The 12,603-nt window shown below is 45.8% G+C and overlaps 1 protein-coding gene across 1 annotated transcript in view; it reads left to right on the top strand.

Moving 5' to 3' along the window:
• Window positions 1-2,600: 2,600 nt before the first annotated feature.
• SLC7A14 (solute carrier family 7 member 14) overlaps window positions 2,601-12,603 on the top strand; it is a 47,168-nt gene continuing 37,165 nt past the window's right edge. Inside the window, exon 1 of the mRNA XM_083739428.1 lies at window positions 2,601-3,231. The gene's annotated coding sequence lies outside the window, so the exon portion shown is untranslated. The remainder of the gene's footprint in view (window positions 3,232-12,603) is intronic.

Here is a 12,603-nt window from a genome sequence, read left to right as displayed (position 1 = left end):
AGAACAGACATGTTGGGGTTAATAATGCCTGTAAGATACACAGCGCTTGTGTAAGACTAGTATTGCTCAGTAATGGGCAACATGGAGTCTTCTATTTTCAGTAAGGAACTTCTTCAAGTCCATGGAGCACGGGAAGCTCTGTGAGAGAACAGCTTAAGCCAGTGTCTTGCGCATTCACAGAGTGTGAGTCTATGGAGAGTCACCTAGCATTATGTAGCAGGTAGCAGGTACAGCAGAGATGGGTAAGCTATGGCTTTCCACATGTTATTGGACTATAACTCCCTTCATACCTGACCATTGGCCATGCTGGCAAAGGATGATGAGTGTTAAGTCCAACTGCATCTAGAGTGTCACATGTCAGGAATCACAAGACAGAGAAACCAGTAGGAGAACACTTCAATCTCCCAGGACATTCTATACAAGATCTCAAAGTAGCTGTTTTACTACAAAGGAATTTCAGAAATAGACTGGAAAGAGAAGCTGCTGAATTGCAACTTATCACCAAACTTAAAACCATGGAGAGACCTGGTCTGAACAAAGACATTGGATTCTTATCTCATTACACATGACAAAGCCATTTTTCACCTTCTCACCCCTTGCTTTTTCCTGTAAGACCTTTTGCAGTCGTTAAGAGTCGTCAACAGGCTCATCACAGCTATCTGCCAATCACCCATTCCCACCACCCTTTTGAGTAATACCCCTCCCCACCTTCTCACTATATAGAAGGGTCTGGAAACTTCTGTTTCAGTGTATCTGAAGAAGTGTGCATGCACACGAAAGCTCATACCAAGAACTAACTTAGTTGGTCTTTAAGGTGCTACTGGAAGGAATTTTTTTTTTTTACTATGGCAGACCAACACGGCTACCTATCTGTAACAGGAATAACTGTGATTAAATGGCAGTTTAAAACAGCAATAAATGCAGCAATAAAACAGGGCTCAAGCAGCATCAAAAGTAAATTATACATTTAAAAACCCTGGGAGAGAGAAAAAGATCTTAACATGGCATGGAAAAGAACCAGTCAGGTTTCTCAAGAAAGAGCATTCTGAATGCTGCTAAAAAGGCTCTAACCCCCCACCCCCACCCCCATCACCATCAAGCCTGGCATGCAAATGTCTCCAGAGTGCTTATATGTTACAGATGAGCTAGAGTGTCTCTTATTCCCTGCCCCTGTGAACATTAAATGGGCTTTGTCATACATCGATTGTGCATGACTAAATTAAGAAGGGATACAGTAAGCAGCACAGAATGGCATTCAGAGACAGCATCAAAGGATCTGAGACATGGCAGCTGCTTGTAAAACCAGAGAAAAAACACTAAGTCTTGTTTATAATAGAATCTTAGAGTTGGAAGGGACCGTAAGGGGTATCTAGTCCAACCCCCTGCAATGCAGGAATCTCAGCTAAAGCATCCGTGACAGATGGCCACCCAACCTCTGCTTAGAAACCTCCAAGGAAGGAGAGTCCACAACCTCTCGTGGGAGTCTGTTCCACTGCTGAACAGCAATTACTGTCAGAAAGTTTATCCGAATGTTTAGTCGGAATCTCCTATCTTGCAACTTGAAGTCATTGGTTCAAGTCCTATCCTCCCAGGCAGGAGAAAACAAGCATGCTCCCTCCTTCATGTGACAGCCCTTAAGATATTTGAAGATGTCTTGAAGCCCTGGGGAGCTACTGCAAGTCAGTGTAGACAATACTGCACTAGATACGCCAATGATCTGACTCTGCATAATGGAGTTTCCTATATTCCTAATTCCCACACCTTTCTAGCAAAGATTGCATCACAAGTTAACTTCCAGCTGCTCTGTGGGTGGCTGCCAGAAGAAGACACTATGTGAATGGACGGAGGAAGGGAGATATATTTTTTACTTTATGTTTTCTTGCTACTTTCCCATGATTCTATACCTAGAGGATTGGTGGGGTTCCCACTCTGCCTCTGGTCAAGATCTTCAAGCAGAGACTGGACAGCATTGAGAACGCTGGTAACATCCAGATAAGACTTTGGGGCTGATCATTCATATTATTTATTTACTTACTTATTTATAACCCACACTTCACTATTTGGTCCCAGGGCAGTGACATGTAACATGGAATGCAGTCAAAGCACCATCAGAGGAATGGAGCAGTGGCAGCACTTACAACCAATTGAAGAAAGTGAAGTAACAAACATTTCCATTTAAAGACAAGTGCCCACCTTATTCTCCAAAGGATTGAGTCCAGAGTCTAACCTTCCCTAACTGCACCACTTGGCTAGTGATGCTCTCAACGCTGGCTTCGGAAAGCATGAAGACAGGCGTTGGACTAGATGTTCTTCAAGGCCCAACTCTTCTCATGCTATCAAGCCATCATTGGGCAGGAGGAATGTGGGCCGAGGAGGGGGCAAGCGGCTGGCGCAGAGAAAACACTTCATAGGAATGGATCGGTGGCTCCTTGTCAAAGTATTAGCACATGCACAGAGAGAGAAACTGTCTGGCTTCCTTTTTTGTCACACATAGACAAGATTACCCTATGAATTCCAGCCCAAAGCAAGAGGTTGGCCTCCAGGGTGTGGTGGAGTTATCTCCGTGGGGGCCACGTTAGCGCTGTCTGAGTCTGACTAACACGTGGTGGGGAAGGATGGTTGTCTTCGCGGCTCCTGCTGCTGGTGCTGCTGAGCGGATCACGTGGGCACGGGAGGGAGGAGGAGAGAGAAAGAGAGAGAGCAGCGCTGAATAATTGAGGGCTGCAGCGATCCGTTCGCCTCCTGCCTGCAAGCCAACAGCCCGCGGGAGCTGTCCTTGGTGCTGAAAGCAGCGCCGCGTCCCGGAGGTCTCCTGCCAGCGCCCCTGCGCAGGGCACCAGAGGCGCCCGCCTCAAAAGCCTGCAGTAGCCTCTCCTCTCCTTGGAACAACTCGGGAGTTAGCCCCGCTCCCTCCTCCTCCTCCTCCTCCATCCCAGCAGGATCCTCCCACCCCGGGCTTGATTGGCAGCCGGGGAGAGAGGGGAGGGGGTGGATTCTGTGCATCTGAGCGACAGCCGGCCTCTCCGCGCGCCCCCTCCACCCCCGCTTGGGTCTCTCCAGGGAGGGAAGCCTAGGAGATCCTGGAGCGGCAGGTGCAGCCAGCCCCCTCCCTCAGCACCAGCCTCCTCCGGCATCCTCCACCGGGACCCCGCGCAGCTCCTGGACCACCCTCGCCGCCGCCGCCACCGCCGCCTCTCCAGCCCTGAGCTCTTCCAGCAGCATCCGCGCGGGGTAAGCGATGGGTCTTTTCTCTCCGCTTCCATTTTACGCCCTCCCTCCGGCTCTCCTCTCCCGCAGAGAGCCTGCTAAGGCGATTATTGGGGGGCGGGGAAGGGGGATGGGGGGCAGAGAGAGAGAGAGAGAGAGAGAGAGAGAGAGAGAGAGAGAGAGAGAGAGAGAGATGAAAGGTGATGCATCCACCCTATTAGTATTAGTTTTATTTTTGCCCTTTCCCTCATTCCAAATTTGGGATGCCACAAGGGACACCACCATTGAATTAAGGCGTGGTGCAGAGTTCCCTACGGGAAGCGGACCCTCGAGAGTTGAGTAGCTGCCTGTTTGGGCAGCCCAGGGTTTTCTGCTACATCCCCTTACTCCTCGGATGATGAAGAAGAGGGAAATTATGAAAGAGGACGCAGGAGCCACCTTCAGCTCCCTTCCCCTGCTTGGGGTGTCTCCCATGTGAGTTCCAGGGAGGGTCTTTTATAAGTACTTTCTTGATGTTTGCGGAATGGGAGGACTTTCCCTAGGGCGAAGGGGTAAGAGAAGCTTCCCCCGTGGTTGAGAAGGGGGTTTAGTCCGACTCCTTCCTCACTTGCAGAGGACTCCTGGCAATCACTTCCTTCTGTCCCCTGCTCTATAAAACTCCACTCATGGGCAGAGGCTCATTCAATGGACAGTCGAGGGTTCTTCGTCTGTCCTCAACATCACCATTGGAAGCAGCAGCAGCAATGCTAAGCATTTGTGTCGTCCCCGCCCCGAATATACAAATCGCTTTAGTTATATTATCTCAGCACGCTTTGCAACCACTTTGTAAGGTGTCGTTTTATTATATATCCCGTGTTGCAGGAAGAAGGACGTGCTTTGAAGTAGAGAGCCTTGCCTAATCTTAGCAGCAGAGGTGAAAATTTGATTCCAGCTGGGGTTTCCCCAAGTTACTGTTCAGTCTCGCCAGCTCCGCTTAGGGTGTTGTTGTTATTCCTGTTTCATAACTGAAGGGAGAAAAGGACTATGATGGCTTCATATACACGGTCTCTGGCGTTTGTGAGAGTAGATGGTAATACGCTGCCAGCAGGAAGGGTGCCGGGGAGGTTTGGAATGGTGTTTCCTCCCTCTGGGCAATGGAGAGAAATTCGCTGGAGAGATTTGCCACTGTTCTTCCCCCAAGTGTCTTCCCGTCTACCCCCCGCCCCCCCGCCCCCCATGCAAACACATGCACAGCAGGCAGGGACATGCTCCTTTGATTTCAAGTTGCAAACCCACTTTCTTTCACGGCCCATATCCAAAATGTAGGGGTATAATTTTGAGGGCTACCTAGCATCTTAACTCGAGGGATCTCAGAGGAGTCACCTCAGAGGGTGGGTTATTGCTGTTGTTTTAAATTGTTAGTCGCCTGCATCGTAAATGAATCAGAGGGCACGAGGGATTTAAGACTGATGAGCTGAGGATTAATAGAAACTGAGAGTGAGAGATAGTGGAGTGAACGGATAAACACAGATGGATCACACAGAAATAATGCATCCTTCATATGTCTCTGCCATCCCCCACCCCACCCCAGAAAACCCCTTCTATGTATCAGATTATGAAACAAACTGAAAAAGAGCAAAAGTAAGGAATGCTAGGGCTGATGGAAGCAGAGAATATAGATGATGGCAAAATCATCAATATATTGAGAGGGAAAGAGTTGGGAGTGGGGAGAGAGAAATAAGCAAAAGACAGAAGATTGCAGTTATCTGGCTCAGTCCATTAGATCTATCTTCTAGATCAGTGTTTCCCAACCTTGGGCCTCCAGCTGTTTTTGGACTACAACTCCCATCATCCCTAGCTAGCAAGACCAGTGGTCAGGGATGATGGGAATTGTAGTTCAAAAACAGCTGGAGGCCCAAGGTTGGGAAACACTGTTCTAGATTTTTGGGCAGGTCTGATGTTGGAAAGGACTGTATCTGCCATTGCTATTATGCAAGCTGTTGCTGTTAAAGGAGTTGAGGGTCTTCTTGCCAAAATCAGCTACAGATACTCAAAGCAAAAAAAGGGAACAAAAGACTCTTCCCTATCCAAGAAAGCTTTTTATGGTGGTACTGGTAGATTTGTAAAACCTCCTGTAGTTTGCTCCAGAATAGTCCCATTAACAGAACTCCAGAGTAAATGTTTTGAAAGTTGTGGACTCTCCTTCCTTGGAGATCTTAATGCAGAGGTTGGATAGCCATCTGCATGGATGCTTTAATCGAGATTCCTGCATTTAGGGGGGGGGTTGGACTAGATAGCCCTTGGTGGTCCCTTCCAACTCTACAGTGCTATGATTGAAGTGTAACCACACAGGCTTTGCATTTTAAGTATTTCATTTATATTTATTTTTTGTGTTTCATTTATATTCCACCTTTGTTTTCTCAAGGTAGCATGCATGGTTCCCCCCCCCTCCTCAGTCCCCACAACAACCCTGTGAGGTAGGTTAGTCTGAGAGGCAATGACTGGTCCAAGGTCACCCAGTGAGCTTCATGACTGAGTGGGGTTTAGAACCTAACCTCTACATCCTAACCTGGCTCTTTACAGCTGTGTAGAGCAATTATATTGGCCCCAACTATTGGCTATCCCAGTTGATCTGCCTTATTCCAATCCCTAACCCCCAATTGGTTCCTATACCTTTCAGAGCATGGAGAGGATGAACAGGTGCAGAACCTTCCATGACACAACTGTCATGGATGAGAAACCCTCACCTGCTGAACTCATCTTCTCTGGCATGAAGCTAGTGGTGGTTCAGAATCATCTTTCACATGCCAGCTGTTGCCAGCTGCTTCACTCATTGCACATGCTGAAGTTATACCTGTAAATGATATTGCAAATATGTGCAGAAATGTAATATAATACTGTGGAGGTGTATGTTTGCAAGTCTGTGTGCTATGCAGATACAATAGTAAGAGAACTGGGACTGGCTGCAGCTCTGCTTGAGGGTACCCTCAGTTGTATGTCCAATTTACTACAACCTATTGTTCAAAATGGGACGCAGGTGGCGCTGTGGGTTAAAGCCTCAGTGCCTAGGACTTGCCGATCGAAAGGTCGGCGGTTCAAATCCCTGCGGCGGGGTGCGCTCCCGCTGCTCGGTCCCAGCGCCTGCCAACCTAGCAGTTCGAAAGCACCTCCGGGTGCAAGTAGATAAATAGGGACCGCTTACTAGCGGGAAGGTAAACGGCGTTTCCGTGTGCGGCTCTGGCTCGCCAGAGCAGCGATGTCACGCTGGCCACGTGACCCGGAAGTGTCTCCGGACAGCGCTGGCCCCTGGCCTCTTGAGTGAGATGGGCGCACAACCCCAGAGTCTGTCAAGACTGGCCCGTACGGGCAGGGGTACCTTTACCTTTACCTTTATTGTTCAAAATGGCTTTTACTTGCTGTCTCACCAGCACTCTTATAGGCCACCAAGCAAATGTGCTTGCGACTGCTTCATTTAGAAGTGAGGGCCAGATCTACCTCTGGGGTAAACTAAAAAAGGTAAATGGGGACCTTTTTATACAATACAGTTTTCACACAGAAAGTCTTTGTTATTAATTCATTGCATTCATTTACTACATTAAGGTCTCAAAGGGACTTACAATGGCAAAAGCATTCATAACACAAAATGTAGAATACGTCAAAAAGATAAAAGAACGTCATTAACTAAAAGTGCTCATTCTGCAATAATATTAAAAAATGCAAATCCTACCCCAGCCTGCTAAAAGATGAACATCTATGTAGGCTAAGGTGTCTTTATACCATGTGACCCCAATTAAGAGCCTAATATGTGGAATGTCAGTTGAGTCAGGAATGTCTTTGGCTGGTGCCTAAGAGTTGGTAAGGATGGCACTAGGCACAATCTCTCTGGGGAGAGCATTCCACAATCCAGGAGCCACCACTGAAAATGCCTGTTCTTCTGTTACCACCCTCCACACACCCCTCAGGGGGTGCACATGAAGCACTTCAGATAACAACCACGTGTATGCATGGCTTCACACATAATTAGCTTTCTGAATACATTACCAAAGAACTTGTAATAGTCAAAAGCTTAGATCAGGGATAGCCAATGTGGTTCCCTCCAGATGTTGGTGGACTACAGTTCCCATCATCCCTGACTGGCTGAAGTTGATGAGAGTTGGAGTCCAATACCATTTGGAAGGCACCATTTCGGCTATCTGGCTCAGATGGCTTTTTAAAAGGATGAAACAAGCTCATGGAGAATATGAGAATTTATAGCGACATGATGGCCAAATTAAGACTCCATGTTTAGAGGCTTATCAACAGAAGCTCTCAACCAGCAAAGGAGGACTGATGTCTTCACGCCCTGCTTGCAACCTTCCTGGAGGCATCTGGTTAGGCACAGCTGGAATCAAACTGCAGGCTGGCGGAGCTTTGGTCTGACACAGCGAAGGCTCTCATTCTTATGTTGGATATGACCTAGATGTCACTTTCCAGATTATCAGCACCATTTCTGTCATCCTGTAGACAAGGCAGTTTTCAATTTACATTTCTGTCCCCTATTACTGTATTTGCAGTGCCTCTAATTGCTGTGCATTGTTGCTTTGCTTTTAGAATTGGTGATTTGTTTAGTGATGTTGCCTCCAGTGTATGGTGCATGGCTCCCCTTCCGATCAAATCACATTTCTATATTTGTGCTTGTTTAAAACACCATAAATGCAGGACCATTTATCTGGGGTTTTATGGCATTCCATTCTTCCATGCTCACTTGCATCAGTGAATATGTTCTCCTGCACTTGTGCCTTTGTGTCTCTCCATTGCGTTTCCACTTCAGGCATTTTTCAGAAACGTGCATCTTGATTTAAGTCCTAGCCCATTTTAAATTGTCTCTATTTTGTGCATCTTCAGTTATTGAAGCACTCAGGCTCTCCTATGCTCCTAACCTCCACTGCCCATAACCTTAGTCAGTTTATTTATATAGTGCGTATTCCACTAACACATTTGTTCTCTAAGTGGTTCACAGAAAACAGCCAAAATACAATAGCACAATAACCGCAATACATACCTAACTATGGCATAGTGCTTAGCTATGGACATGGAATGACTGGAGGCACAAAGTGGTCAGAAATCTGCTCAGCATTTAGGAGAAGGGTTGTCATTTAGTGACAGGGCATATGCTTTGCATGCAGAAGGTCCCATAGTCAATTGCCAGCACCTCTAGACAGGGTAAGGAAAGACCCTTGTCTGCAGACCCGAAGAACTGCAGCTGTCCATCAGCATAGTCCATAAATGGAAAGCTTGTGGCCCCTCCAGCTGTTGTTGAACTATAGCTTCCATCATTCCTGACCATTGGCTATTCTGGCTGGGCCTGAGCCACAGGTTACCCAACTCTAGTACTGATCTAGATGAGTCAATGATTTGGTAAAAGGCAGCTTCAGTGATGTAAAAGATGCATATGTGTGCCCAGATGAATGGATGAATGGTAGGGTAGGATATCAAAATGCAGAGGTGCTGTCCTAGGTGCTGAAGTTCCCATTCTCATAACTGTACCATAGAGCAAGAATATATACCAGATTGATACTGAACGTTTTAGAAGTATAGTTAAGTATTAGGATAGTAACTGTGTGGGATCTGCTACTGTTTATTTCCAATTTCTGCCATTCAAGGTTTTTGGATTCCTGCACCAGGCAGCTCATGCTGAGCATTCCTCTGTACCACAGGCTAGTCTCGTGTTCTGTTTGGCCATTCCACCTCCTGTGATAAGCCTATGTGTCCTTGAATAGCTATAGTTTTAAGTGGCTTGGGCAAAAGGTCTGCCACTCAGTCTTAGCTGAAATGTAAACACAAGCATACAGTGGCAAGTGACGCTCAGACAGCTTCATTGGTTGGAGCCATCTGATGAGCAAATGATAAATGTCTTCCGCAGATGCTGGTTTGAGTCCCTGGTGGACTACCTCTGCCAAATGGGAGGCTGTGCCTTTGGTGCTGACTTAGACTAAAGGGGGATTAGATAATAGGCCTATCAATGGGTGTTAGGTGTGGCACATGTGATGTGCAACAAAATGAGGCAGCAGATCACTAGCCCCCAAGAGGAGAAATCTGGGAATTTAATATAGTTGTATCTGGGCAGTAAAATAGGTCCTCTCTCTGCTCCTCCAACAACAAAGGGGGTCCCTGAAGCATTCTCACCAGAACATAATTACTATTAACACCCAGAGGCAGCATGACTGCTGTTAGGCAGCAAGAACGTGGGAGAGCTGTTGGTTTATTATTCGGTTTTTGCAGACTTTCTGCAGGCATCTGGTTGACCACTGTGGATACAAAATTCTGGACTGCACATATCTTCTGTTTCTTGCAGCAAAGATTCTGCTTATGATCTTACAACCTTAGCAAATGCAAATTCAAACAAGGCAAATTTTTATTTTATTTATTTTATTTTGTTAAGGCAAGTTGAGGACATTTGCATGGTAGGAACAAGCTCTACCCTCTGGACCTACTCCAGAACTCTAAGGGAACTTAATTACTAGGAAACCTTCTCCCACCATTATATGTAGTTAAAACACAGTATTGGCCAAGGAAAGGTTAGCTATCAAAATGGTGCCAGGTATAAAGCCATTTATCAATAATCATCTATAGCCATTTACCAGTAAGCTCCCAGGTTGTTGTCAGTGGCACTATATTCCATTCATAATATGGTCTGTTTTTGAATTTTCTCAAAGAAGAAAAAAAAGAGCAACGGTCTCATTAATTTTAAATGGCATTCAATATGTCAGTGACATTTTGGATATATATCACTTTTTCATGATCAACGGGTAAGGCAGCAAATTCATCTTAAAAGCAATGTGAATTTGGACAAAAAAACAAATGCAGCTGTTAACCAGCATTCTTTTAACTTTTTTTTTTTAAAGCACTTTTTTGCATGAATTAGCCTGTATGAATTTGTATGATCTCAGAACCCTTTTAAAAATCTGGATGAAGCTGCAGCACTCTCAGAGAGGCACACTGGGTCTTGGTCAGATTGAAGAATATGAGCTGCCTTATCCAAATGATGATCTAGCAGAGAGGTTTGAATTCCTCCTGGGTCTCAGGGTCCCTTGTGACCCCAGAACTGCTAGCAGTGGGAGCTGCCGCTGTGCTTATTTCCCTTCACGCTGTTCCTGTAATGCCAGAAGCCCAAAGTCACATGGAAGGAGCAATGCCATAGATTCTACTGGCATACATTTTTAATATAACATACATATTTTATTCACACAACTTGGAACTTCTGACAAAAGAGGATTGCTACAGCTGCAAGATGTGGAGCATAAATTGCACAACACCCTTCTACTTAGAGTCACAGAATCTTAGAACTCTAGAATTGAAAGGGATCCCAAGGGTAATCTAGTCCAACCCTCTGCAATGCAGGAATCTCAAGGAAGGAGAGTCCACCACCTCCTGACAGTTCCACAGTCGAATAGCTCTTACTGTCAGAAAGTTCTTCCTGATATTTAGTCAGAATCTCCTTTTTTGTAATGCTAAGCCATTCGTTTGGGTCCCCTACCCTCCTGAGCAGGAGAAAACAAGCTTTCTCCACCTTCCATGTGACAGCCCTTTAGATATTTGAAGATGGCTATCATATCTCCTCTCAATCTCCTCTTCATCATATCCCTAGTTGGAACCAGAACTGGAGTCCAGATTTGTAAGTAGCTCCATCATTGAGTAGCAAAACACGTGTGTGTGCTTTTCGTGTAGACGTTCCCAAGCTCAGTTTCCAGTTAGAAGTGGCAGGTGGTATGAAAAACCTTTGCTTGAGTTCCTGCTGCAGATTAGAGTCTACAATACAGGACCAGTTGGGCAGATAGTTTGACTTGGTATAATGGAGTTTCCTTAAGAGCCTCTGTGGTGTCAACAAATCTAGTATTAGCAAGCCAGGAAAGGCAATCGCTGATGTGATTCATAAAACCAGCGTCTTAAATGCATGTCAGTATCAGTCCTGACAAGGCTCAAACTGGGAGAGAAAATTACATGTAATTTTATGGTTTTAAGCATTCTAAAATGCCATCTTTGAGCTTTGGCCAAAATGTGAGCCGCACACTTTAAAGTGATATCTGGCACATTTCCAAATGCAGAACAAGTGTGGTATCAGTATCCAATACAAGTGCTTTTCAGCCTATAATTTATACGTTGTTAATTAAAAGATAACCCCCCCAAAAAAACCAGAACAGAAAATAACACTTCTGTGATTTCCATTTTCCCTGTACTTAATGTGGGCATAGGCTACATTAGAGCATTTCTAAGGACATTATTTCTGCTAAATTGGTTTTATTCCAGTAAACACTAAATGGCTGCCAATTTATTTATTTTTTGGAAATGACTCCCACAATGCTTATGACATGAGCTCACTGCATGGAGGGGAGCGAAGAGTGAGTATGATGCATGCATGTTTGTTTTTTCACCGCTCTTCCAAAATATGGCTTGTGACCAGAAGCTTGACAAAAGCTTTTACAGCAATCTGAGAGTAATGTGATGCCTTTGGTTCTTATTGCTGTACCCAGACCCCTTATCAGGCACCTTCTTAGCTGGCCCTACTGGCAAGAGGCTCAGTGCTACTGACCATAATATCATTGAATGCTACCATGATACAGCCTGGTACACGTGCTTGAACTTCCATGCAAAGCCACTAGAGCTTGAGAAGACTGACATAGTTGTTGCTGCCACCCAACAACAGTGTGGTGCAATGGGAGTGATATTCTCCAGCAGAAGTCATGGGCCACCTCTTACCTTTCCACTTCCTGCCTGATCTGTCCTTTCTCTTATCGCTCACCAGTGCATCCCATAGCTTCTCAGAAGCAGACACGCAAGCAGAACCATTTTGTCTGCTCACACTTGTGGTCTTCAAGACCTCTCTTGAGCAGCCACCAAGAGGGAGCATTTGTCTACAGCCAACAGTACCGATTATCTCGCCTGTAACTCATTTCAGGTACTTTTATGGAGCAAGGAACTCCAGACACCTGTACCTGTCATCTCCTGGAAGCAGCAAACGCCTTCTGGGAAGCAGCGGAGAAGGTTGAGAGCCAGAGAAGGACCAAATGGGAAGCATCTCTTCAGCTTCTGCATTCTCTGCCTCTTGCTGAGTAAGGGTCCCCACTCATGGGTCTCTTGCCTCCTATCCTGGAGCTGTGCTTGCCATGCCTTCAAAATCCTGAGGTGATAACCACATCTCTCTTATTGGTTGTGTGTTGTTAGCAGCTGGACTTGTTATGGCCCAGTTTTGGAAATATTTGGAAGGGACATCCTTATCAAATTGGCTTAATAGGGTTTGGCAATTGACCAACAAAATACAGCTAGCTAGGTGACAGAGACACAAAGACACATTTCCAACTGATTGGTACTGTTTTATTGATTACATGAATAAGAAGGGGGGGCTGAACTTTCACAGGCATCCTCCCCCCCTCCATTTCT

The sequence above is a fragment of the Podarcis gaigeae genome, assembly GCF_964106915.1.
Source record: "Podarcis gaigeae genome assembly, chromosome: 5".
In the NCBI taxonomy this organism is placed as follows: Eukaryota; Metazoa; Chordata; class Lepidosauria; order Squamata; family Lacertidae; genus Podarcis; species Podarcis gaigeae.
The sequence above is the reverse complement of the archived record's forward strand: the minus strand, read 5'-3'. Positions and strand labels throughout refer to the sequence as shown.